We start from the raw sequence: 10,000 nt of genomic DNA on the forward strand, positions 1-10,000 counted from the left end.
CTCCCCCATCTCCCTGCTCCTCCCCCATCTCCCTTCTCCTCCCCCCATCTACCTCCCCCTCCCCCATCTCCCTTCCCCTCCCCCATCTCCCTTCTCCTCCCCCCATCTACCTTCCCCTCCCTCCATCTCCCTTCCCCTCCCTCCCTCCCCCATCTCCCCTCCTCCCTCCATCTCCCTTCTCCTCCCTCCATCTCCCTTCCCCTCCCTCCATCTCCCTTCTCCTCCCTCTATCTCCCTTCTCCTCCCTCCATCTCCCTCCATCTCCCTTCCCCTCCCTCCCTCCCTCTGTAGTGAACGGTGTGCCGTGGTCCAGTGAAGGTCCCAGGAGGAACAGTCACACGTTTAACTGTCGTATGCTGGTCAACCCTCACAGTGACAACAGGGACGAGACCAACGACCATGAGAGACAGCAACAGAAATACGAAGCCATGCAGTGTTTCGCTGTCTCCGAACCCAAGAGCATCAAGGAGGAGGCAGAAGGTATGGAGAGAGGTGGGAGGGATTCACTGTAAACCCAAGAGCATCAAGGAGGAGGCAGAAGGTATGGAGAGAGGGGGGAGGGATTCACTGTAAACCCAAGAGCATCAAGGATGAGGAAGAAGGTATGGAGAGAGGGGGGAGGGATTCACTGTAAACCCAAGAGCATCAAGGAGGAGGCAGAAGGTATGGAGAGAGGGGGGAGGGATTCACTGTAAACCCAAGAGCATCAAGGAGGAGGCAGAAGGTATGGAGAGAGGGGGGAGGGATTCACTGTAAACCCAAGAGCATCAAGGAGGAGGAAGAAGGTATGGAGAGAGGGGGGAGGGATTCACTGTAAACCCAAGAGCATCAAGGAGGAGGCAGAAGGTATGGAGAGAGGGGGGAGGGATTCACTGTAAACCCAAGAGCATCAAGGAGGAGGCAGAAGGTATGGAGAGAGGGGGAGGGGTTCACTGTAAACCCAAGAGCATCAAGGAGGAGGCAGAAGGTATGGAGAGAGGGGGGAGGGATTCACTGTAAACCCAAGAGCATCAAGGAGGAGGTAGAAGGTATGGAGAGAGGGGGGAGGGGGGAGGGAGAGAGATTCACTGTAAACCCAAGAGCATCAAGGAGGAGGCAGAAGGTATGGAGAGAGGGGGGAGGGGTTCACTGTAAACCCAAGAGCATCAAGGAGGAGGCAGAAGGTATGGAGAGAGGGGGGAGGGATTCACTGTAAACCCAAGAGCATCAATGAGGAGGTAGAAGGTATGGAGAGAGGGGGGAGGGAGGGGGGGGGGGGGAGGGAGAGAGATTCACTGTAAACCCAAGAGCATCAAGGAGGAGGCAGAAGGTATGGAGAGAGGGGGGAGGGATTCACTGTAAACCCAAGAGCATCAAGGAGGAGGCAGAAGGTATGGAGAGAGGGGGGAGGGATTCACTGTAAACCCAAGAGCATCAAGGAGGAGGCAGAAGGTATGGAGAGAGGGGGGAGGGATTCACTGTAAACCCAAGAGCATCAAGGAGGAGGCAGATGGTATGGAGAGAGGGGGAGGGATTCACTGTAAACCCAAGAGCATCAAGGAGGAGGCAGAAGGTATGGAGAGAGGGGGGAGGGATTCACTGTAAACCCAAGAGCATCAAGGAGGAGGCCGAAGGTATGGAGAGAGGGGGAGGGATTCACTGTAAACCCAAGAGCATCAAGGAGGAGGCAGAAGGTATGGAGAGAGGGGGGAGGGAGAGAGGGGGGAGGGATTCACTGTAAACCCAAGAGCATCAAGGAGGAGGCAGAAGGTGTGGAGATAGGGGAGGGGGACAGGAAGGTGACTGGGGGAGGAGGAGGGAGACAGGAAGGTGACTGGGGGAGGAGGGGGGGGACAGGAAGGTGACTGGGAGAGGGGGAGGGGGACAGGAAGGTGACTGGGGGAGTAGGAAGGGGACAGGAAGGTGACTGGGGGAGGAGGAGGGGGACAGGAAGGTGACTGGGGGAGTAGGAGGAACACAGGAAGGTGACTGGGGGAGTAGGAGGGGGACAGGAAGGTGACTGGGGGAGTAGGAGGGGGACAGGATGGTGACTGGGGGAGTAGGAGGAACACGGGAAGGTGACTGGGGGAGTAGGAGGAACACAGGAAGGTGACTGGGGGAGTAGGAGGGGGACAGGAAGGTGACTGGGGGAGTAGGAGGAACACAGGAAGGTGACTGGGGGAGTAGGAGGAACACGGGAAGGTGACTGGGGGAGTAGGAGGGGGACAGGAAGGTGACTGGGGGACAGGAAAGTGACTGGGGGATTAGGAGGAACACAGGAAGGTGACTGGGGGAGTAGGAGGAACACAGGAAGGTGACTGGGGGAGTAGGAGGGGGACAGGAAGGTGACTGGGGGAGTAGGAGGAACACAGGAAGGTGACTGGGGGAGTAGGAGGAACACGGGAAGGTGACTGGGGGAGTAGGAGGGGGACAGGAAGGTGACTGGGGGAGTAGGAGGGGGACAGGATGGTGACTGTCTCCTGTTACATCCTGTTATACTGTCAGCATGTCCCCTGTTACATCGTGTTATACTGTCATCATGTCACCCTGTTCCCTCTGTAGTGAAGGAGCACAGCCCATTAATAACTACTAGATAAATAACAACACATACTGGAAATAAACCGTGTTTCAATTTCTCTCTCCCCCTCTCTCCCTTCCCTCCTCTCTTCTCTTCTCCCTCTCTTTCTCCCTCTCTCTCCCTCTCTCTCTTCCCCTCCCACCTCTCTCCCTCTTTCTCCCACTCCCTCCCTCCCCTCTCTCTCTTGCTCCCTCTCGCTCTCCCTCTTTCTCTCTCTCCCGCCCTCCCCTCTCTCTCTTGCTCCCTCCCACCTCTCTCTCTCTCTCTCTCCCTCTCCTTCTAGACTTCCAGTCATGTCTGATTTGTGTGGCTCGCAGGATGCCCATGAAGGCGGGGCCAATTCTTCCCGCGCACGAGAGCTTCACCACCCGCCAGGACCTGCAAGGTAACCAATCACAGCACTGAAATCCTACCACCTGACCTGGCATAAACAATCACACGGCGAGGATCATACCACCAGAACAGACATTAACCAATCACATCCACTGAATCATACCACCAGACCAGACATTAACCAATCACATCCACTGAATCATACCACCAGGCTGCCAATAACCAATCACACGGCCTGAAAAATGACCAATGCTGTCCACCAGGCGGATCTTAACCAATCGGAAAACAATCTATAAATGACCAGCAATACCCTAACCAATCACACAGACAGACTGGTACGACCAGACAGATTATAACCAATCACATTCGTCTTTAAATGAGGTTTCCAGTGACAAAGTAACTATTCTCAAGGTGTCACTGTGAAGAGATATGGTAGAGAGAGAGTGTTGTCTGAGTGCCAGCCCAAAGCCTGGTCAGTACCCAACCCGTGACCCGGGTGTACTGCTGTCCCAAAGCCTGGTCAGTACCCAACCCGTGACCCGGGTGTACTGCTGTCCCAAAGCCTGGTCAATACCCAACCCGTGACCCTGGTGTACTGCTGTCCCAAAGCCTGGTCAGTACCCAACCCGTGACCCTGGTGTACTGCTGTCCCAAAGCCTGGTCAATACCCAACCCGTGACCCTGGTGTACTGCTGTCCCAAAGCCTGGTCAATACCCAACCCGTGACCCTGGTGTACTGCTGTCCCAAAGCCTGGTCAGTACCCAACCCGTGGCCCTGGTGTACTGCTGTCCCAAAGCCTGGTCAATACCCAACCCGTGACCCTGGTGTACTGCTGTTCCAAAGCCTGGTCAATACCCAACCCGTGACCTGGGTGTACTGCTGTTCTGGCACTGTACCTGCGTCTTTAGTCTGTCACTCACCCTGCAGTCTACCTGCAGTCTACCTGCAGTCTACCTGCAGTCTACCTGACCGCTCTGTATCAGCCTCCATGTACACTGGACACTGGACAGGGAGTATCAAATCAAATGTATTTATATAGCCCTTCGTACATCAGCTGATATCTCAAAGTGCTGTACAGAAACCCAGCCTAAAACCCCAAACAGCAAGCAATGCAGGTGTAGATGCACGGTGGCTAGGAAAAACTCCCTAGAAAGGCCAAAACCTAGGAATAACCCTAGAGAGGAACCAGGCTATGTGGGGTGGCCAGTCCTCTTCTAGATGTGCCGGAAGTATGACAGAACAGCGTGTGTGAACGACAGAGAGAGGAGGTCTATGAGTGTGTAAAACAGATGGACAGATAGTGTGTGTGTGTGTGTGTGTGTGCACGCTTGTGTGCATGTAAGCTCAATAACCTGACCTCATGCGTGTGAGCATTTGTGATCAGTAGCCTGTCTCTCTCTCTCTCTCTCTCTCTCTCTCTCTCTCCGCTGTGTCCCTAGGTAAGATCACGTCACTAGACACCAGTCTTCTGAGAGCCTCTATGAAGCCTGGCTGGGAAGACCTGGTGAGGACAAGTATCCAGAGGTTTCACCTACAGAACGACGGAGAGATGTCCTTCGCCAAGAGACACCAACAAGAGGGTGAGACTACCAGACGAGACCTATATAATCTTAGACTACCAGACGAGGCCTGTATCATCTTAGACTACCAGACGAGGCCTGTATCATCTTAGACTATCTGACGAGGCCTGTATCATCTTAGACTACCAGACGAGGCCTGTATCATCTTAGACTACCAGACGAGGCCTGTATCATCTTAGACTATCTGACGAGGCCTGTATCATCTTAGACTACCAGACGAGGCCTGTATCATCTTAGACTACCAGACGAGGCCTGTATCATCTTAGACTACCAGACGAGGCCTGTATCATCTTAGACTACCAGACGAGGCTTGTATCATCTTAGACTATCTGACGAGGCCTGTATCATCTTAGACTACCTGACGAGGCCTGTATCATCTTAGACTACCAGACGAGGCCTGTATCATCTTAGACTACCTGACGAGGCCTGTATCATCTTAGACTACCTGACGAGGCCTGTATCATCTTAGACTACCAGACGAGGCCTGTATCATCTTAGACTACCAGACGAGGCCTGTATCATCTTAGACTACCAGACAAGGCCTGTATCATCTTAGACTATCTGACGAGGCCTGTATCATCTTAGACTACCTGACGAGGCCTGTATCATCTTAGACTACCAGACGAGGCCTGTATCATCTTAGACTAACAGACAAGGCCTATATCATCTTAGGCTACCAGACGAGGCCTGTATCATCTTATACAATCACAACACATCATGTTAGTCCTTGAATCCAAAGCTCCGTCCATTAATCTGAGTGGTTACATTTCTCCAGCATCGTCACTCAGCTGTTTACCAAAACATGTGATGGGGTGACTGCTTTGTTGTCGTTTGAATCCCAGATTTCCTTTTTAACACAGTAGGTCCTTCCCCGTGTGTGTCTCTTTCCAGTGTTGCATCACGGCCAGGCATTCAGCCCCATCTACAGGTTCTCTCTGTCAGACGGGACCATCGTGTCGGCTCACACCAAGAGCAAGCTGGTCCGCTCCCCTGCCACCAACGAACCTCAGCTCTACATGTCTCTACACCTGCTACAGAGGTACGTTCCCTAACCCCTGACCCCTAACCCCAGCTCTACATGTCTCTACACCTGCTACAGAGGTACGAACCCTGACCCTTGACCCCTAACCCAGAGCGTGGTTTACATGAGGGTTTCAGGGTGTAACTAGTGGTTTACATTAGGGTTTCAGGGTGTAACTAGAGTGGTTTACATTAGGGGTTTCAGGGTGTAGCTAGAGTGGTTTTACATTAGGGTTTCAGGGTGTAGCTAGTGGTTTACATTAGGGTTTCAGGGTGTAACTAGTGGTTTACATTAGGGTTTCAGGGTGTAACTAGTGGTTTACATTAGGGTTTCAGGGTGTAACTAGAGTGGTTTACATTAGGGTTTCAGGGTGTAACTAGTGGTTTACATTAGGGGTTTCAGGGTGTATCTAGTGGTTTACATTAGGGTTTCAGGGTGTAACTAGAGTGGTTTACATTAGGGTTTCAGGGTGTAACTAGAGTGGTTTACATTAGGGTTTCAGGGTGTAGCTAGTGGTTTACATTAGAGTTTCAGGGTGTAGCTAGTGGTTTACATTAGGGTTTCAGGGTGTAACTAGAGTGGTTTTACATTAGGGTTTCAGGGTGTAGCTAGTGGTTTACATTGGGGTTTCAGGGTGTAGCTAGTGGTTTACATTAGGGTTTCAGGGTGTAACTAGTGGTTTACATTAGGGTTTCAGGGTGTAACTAGTGGTTTACATTAGGGGTTTCAGGGTGTAACTAGTGGTTTACATTAGGGGTTTCAGGATGTAACTAGTGGTTTACATTAGGGTTTCAGGGTGTAACTAGAGTGGTTTTACATTAGGTTTTCAGGGTGTAACTAGAGTGGTTTTACATTAGGGTTTCAGGGTGTAGCTAGTGGTTTACATTAGGGTTTCAGGGTGTAACTAGTGGTTTACATTAGGGTTTCAGGGTGTAACTAGTGGTTTACATTAGGGGTTTCAGGGTGTATCTAGTGGTTTACATTAGGGTTTCAGGGTGTAACTAGAGTGGTTTACATTAGGGTTTCAGGGTGTAACTAGAGTGGTTTACATTAGGGTTTCACGGTGTAGCTAGTGGTTTACATTAGAGTTTCAGGGTGTAGCTAGTGGTTTACATTAGGGTTTCAGGGTGTAACTAGAGTGGTTTTACATTAGGGTTTCAGGGTGTAGCTAGTGGTTTACATTGGGGTTTCAGGGTGTAGCTAGTGGTTTACATTAGGGTTTCAGGGTGTAACTAGTGGTTTACATTAGGGTTTCAGGGTGTAACTAGAGTGGTTTACATTAGGGTTTCAGGGTGTAACTAGTGGTTTACATTAGGGTTTCAGGGTGTAACTAGTGGTTTACATTAGGGTTTCAGGGTGTAGCTAGTGGTTTACATTGGGGTTTCAGGGTGTAACTAGTGGTTTACATTAGGGTTTCAGGGTGTAACTAGAGTGGTTTACATTAGGGTTTCAGGGTGTAACTAGAGTGGTTTACATTAGGGTTTCAGGGTGTAGCTAGTGGTTTACATTAGGGTTTCAGGGTGTAGCTAGTGGTTTACATTAGGGTTTCAGGGTGTAACTAGTGGTTTACATGAGGGTTTCAGGGTGTAGCTAGTGGTTTACATTAGGGTTTCAGGGTGTAGCTAGTGGTTTACATTAGGGTTTCGGGGTGTAACTAGAGTGGTTTACATTAGGGGTTTCAGGGGTGTTTGAGTGACCTGTTCTTGCATGTTGGTGCCCTTCTCAATGGCCTCATATCCATATTCAACTTATACTGTGTGTGAACTGCACCTGAATGGCGTCATGCTGTGGGGACCTGTCTGTCACTCTGTGGGGGACCTGTCTGTCACTCTATGGGGGACCTGTCTGTCACTCTATGGGGACCTGTCTGTCACTCTATGGGGACCTGTCTGTCATTCTGTGGGGGACCTGTCTGTCACTCTGTGGGGGACCTGTCTGTCACTCTACGGGGGGACCTGTCTGTCACTCTGTGGGGGACCTGTCTGTCACTCTACGGGGGACCTGTCTGTCACTCTGTGGGGACCTGTCTGTCACTCTGTGGGGGACCTGTCTGTCACTCTGTGGGGGACCTGTCTGTCACTCTGTGGGGGCCTGTCTGTCACTCTGTGGGGGACCTGTCTGTCACTGTGGGGACCTGTCTGTCACTCTGTGGGGACCTGTCTGTCACTCTATGGGGGACCTGTCTGTCACTCTGTGGGGGACCTGTCTGTCACTCTGTGGGGACCTGTCTGTCACTCTGTGGGGACCTGTCTGTCACTCTATGGGGACCTGTCTGTCATTCTGTGGGGGACCTGTCTGTCATTCTGTGGGGGACCTGTCTGTCACTCTATGGGGGACCTGTCTGTCACTCTGTGGGGACCTGTCTGTCACTCTGTGGGGGACCTGTCTGTCACTCTGTGGGGGACCTGTCTGTCACTCTGTGGGGGCCTGTCTGTCATTCTGTGGGGGACCTGTCTGTCATTCTGTGGGGGACCTGTCTGTCACTCTGTGGGGACCTGTCTGTCACTCTATGGGGGACCTGTCTGTCACTCTATGGGGACCTGTCTGTCACTCTATGGGGACCTGTCTGTCACTCTATGGGGACCTGTCTGTTATCCTGTGGGGACCTGTCTGTCACTCTATGGGGACCTGTCTGTCACTCTGTGGGGACCTGTCTGTCACTCTGTGGGGGACCTGTCTGTCACTCTGTGGGGGCCTGTCTGTCACTCTGTGGGGGACCTGTCTGTCACTCTATGGGGGACCTGTCTGTCACTCTATGGGGACCTGTCTGTCACTCTATGGGGGACCTGTCTGTCACTCTGTGGGGACCTGTCTGTCACTCTGTGGGGACCTGTCTGTCACTCTGTGGGGACCTGTCTGTCACTCTGTGGGGGACCTGTCTGTCACTCTGTGGGGGACCTGTCTGTCACTCTGTGGGGACCTGTCTGTCAGTCTGTGGCGACCTGTCTGTCAGTCTGTGGGGGACCTGTCTGTCACTCTGTGGGGGACCTGTCTGTCACTCTGTGGAGACCTGTCTGTCACTCTGTGGGGACCTGTCTGTCACTCTGTGGCGACCTGTCTGTCACTCTATGGGGATCTGTCTGTCACTCTATGGGGACCTGTCTGTCACTCTGTGGGGGACCTGTCTGTCACTCTGTGGGGGACCTGTCTGTCAGTCTGTGGGGGACCTGTCTGTCACTCTGTGGGGACCTGTCTGTCACTCTATGGGGACCTGTCTGTCACTCTATGGGGACCTGTCTGTCACTCTGTGGGGGACCTGTCTGTCACTCTATGGGGGACCTGTCTGTCACTCTGTGGGGACCTGTCTGTCACTCTGTGGGGACCTGTCTGTCTCAAGGGGTGTGGGGGGGTGGGGGGGATTAATTGGGTACTGAACTACACACTGAATAGAGGATGTTCCTTTGTCCCAAATGGCGACTTTGACGGGGGTGGGGGCCACATGGAAATCTGAACTCATCATGAGGGGCAGCAGTATGTTTACGTACCCACAGTCCACTGCTTTGTGCAATTAATCCCTTTGTGCAGTTAAATTACTTAAAAATAATTTGTGTAGTTAAATTACTTTAAATGACTTCACTAAATGCATTGTACCATTAGTCTGGGCCGGCCCTAGACGTTTTGGGCCCTACGTGAGATTTGGTTGGTGGGGCCCCCCGTCTCGCGGGGAAAACATTTGACTGTCCCCCAACTTGATGGCAGAGAGAGAACACATTTTCATGTCATTCTGCTCATTTTGCCATGGGGGCATAGAGAACATGTTGCCCTTTTTAAAGCTCATTTCCTGCAATTCTACACAAGATTTATGCCATGTTAATTTGATATCTGAGTGAGAGTGACTAACAACATCAATGTGGCCCCCCCCCCCTGGAGTTTAGGGCCCCTGGGCATGTGCCCTGTGTGCTCGTTCAGTATTCAGCCATGATTACTACAGGTTTAGATAGCAGGTTGCCAGTTTGTGTAGGTTAGTTGTTACTGCTCTAAATATGGCTGTATCTTCCTCCATCAGGGAACAATCAAGGTCTGATCTGGGCCTGGGTCAAGACATGGGGCCCGGTGGACAGGGGCCAGGGATCAGCCCCAACCCTTCCATAACCCCTCCAACCCAGGGGACCCTCTCTGGTTTGGGCCCCCAGGGACAGGACACTACAATCAGCTCCAACAGCACGTTCTGTTCCCCTCCTCATGGAAGTCCAGGGTCCAGAGAACCAGGGCTCGGAGCCATGGGGCCAGGGTCCAGAGAACCAGGGCTCGGACCCATGGGGCCAGGGTCCAGAGAACCAGGGCTCGGAGCCATGGGGCTAGGGTCCAGAGAATCAGGGCTCGGAGCCATGGGGCCAGGGTCCAGAGAACCAGGGCTCGGAGCCATGGGGCCAGGGTCCAGAGAACCAGGACTCGGAGCCATGGGGTCAGGGTCCAGAGAACCAGGGCTCGGACCCATGGGGCTAGGGTCCAGAGAATCAGGGCTTGGAGCCATGGGGCCAGGGTCCAGAGAACCAGGGCTCGAACCC

The 10,000-nt window shown here is 52.5% G+C and overlaps 1 pseudogene; it reads left to right on the forward strand.

Moving 5' to 3' along the window:
* The window catches only part of LOC139420133 (nuclear receptor coactivator 2-like), a 189,229-nt pseudogene that overhangs the window by 123,115 nt on the left and 56,114 nt on the right, over positions 1-10,000 (forward strand).

Source organism: Oncorhynchus clarkii, chromosome 11 (assembly GCF_045791955.1).
Source record: "Oncorhynchus clarkii lewisi isolate Uvic-CL-2024 chromosome 11, UVic_Ocla_1.0, whole genome shotgun sequence".
Lineage (NCBI taxonomy): Eukaryota > Metazoa > Chordata > Actinopteri > Salmoniformes > Salmonidae > Oncorhynchus > Oncorhynchus clarkii.